Here is a 1,561-nt window from a genome sequence, read left to right on the forward strand (position 1 = left end):
GTGGTGTGAACTCGGTCACTGATGGCTTTATAATTATAGATTTTGCATTCTATATGTGAGCAAATGCAGAATAGTGGAGATTTTGTAATGAGAACAAAATTGTTGTCCGCTATCCTGTCATTGCTATTCCATCACTAACAAATTTTTTGCAGAAAGTTGACAAATTTTTCCTTGATTTAATATTTTGGGAAAAATAACATCAGCAAAATATTGATCTAGGTTGTAAGACTGTAAATGCTGTCTGTATCTTGCTGGGAGCTGAAGTTACTGAGGATACGTGTGTTTGTTATCTGACCATACATGGTGTTTTTGAAATTCATATACTGATTGATACTAACGACGGTTTCAGACATGTTTTCACATCACATAAAAAGAAGCCATTAATATTTAGTAGTTTGCATAATTGCGTGCACTTTTATTATGTAAGGAAATATCTAACAGCTGTTCATATACACCATCATGCCATATCTACTTATATGGAATTGTTCATCTCTCCGTTGAAACAGAAGTCAAATGTGTTTGGAACTTAATACAATTAAGTTAAATATTCTAATTAATATTAATCTGTCCATCTCACTGTGGTATAGTGTGACATGTTTATGGAAGTTATATAAGTAGAGAATATAAAACTAATACTCATAGTTCCAGTTGCTCTCCAACAGGCTATCTAGAACTAGAAAGCTATAGAAACCCCTCTCTCTTTTTTTTGTAAGCAGAAAGAGATGCATATTTTCTGTGCTATAAAAGACAGGCACCAAACTTCTAACATGAAAACCTGCACAAATTTTCTTTCAATGCTCTACATTAGACTGTATACATGTGCCAGCTTCAGTTGGGGCCTGTTTACCAATGTGCATGGTATGGTCAAGTATACAGTTTGGTAGTACTGTTTTAGTAGTTCAGTGGGCTTTCCATAACCAGCCTCATTTTCCTTCATATAACAGCTTGACAGCATTGGTTAGAAACTGAAAAATGCCTTCAGAGTGACCCCAAACCCTTCCAACAAGTCTCAGTGGTATTGGAAGTAGTAACCAATTAGCCCACTATTTGGTGCTCTGTCTTTCATCAGAAAATTCCAAATGTACAGTGCGGGCAGGCAGGTCATTACCATTATCCATAGTACTTTCCACAGTATAGCTAGCTAGACTTATTTCACACCTCTGTACTCTCCAGGGCCTGATCATGATACACAGGTAATTTGCTAACTCAGCTGTAATATATCTAGTTTGGCAACTTTTTTCTTTAGATGTAGCTACGTTGTCCTCTGTCACGTGATTAGTTCTACTTGAGAGTCAACCTCTTACTTGCAAACTTCATTGAATCAATTTTTCACATTCGCTTGGCTACAATGTGCAAGGTAGCCGCTGTATGAGTGCAACAATCTTGAAACTGAACTGCACATCCTCAATATTTGATAATCAGATGAAATAATGGTTAAATCTTGTATTTGAATGGGAAAATAATTTTTTATGTGCGGCAGTAAAAATACACACGCTGAGGTGCTGATGAAAAACAGAACATTAAACAGTGACCTTATAGTGGTTGATAGTACTGTAACACT

Source organism: Dysidea avara, chromosome 7 (genome assembly GCF_963678975.1).
Source record: "Dysidea avara chromosome 7, odDysAvar1.4, whole genome shotgun sequence".
Classification (NCBI taxonomy): Eukaryota; Metazoa; Porifera; class Demospongiae; order Dictyoceratida; family Dysideidae; genus Dysidea; species Dysidea avara.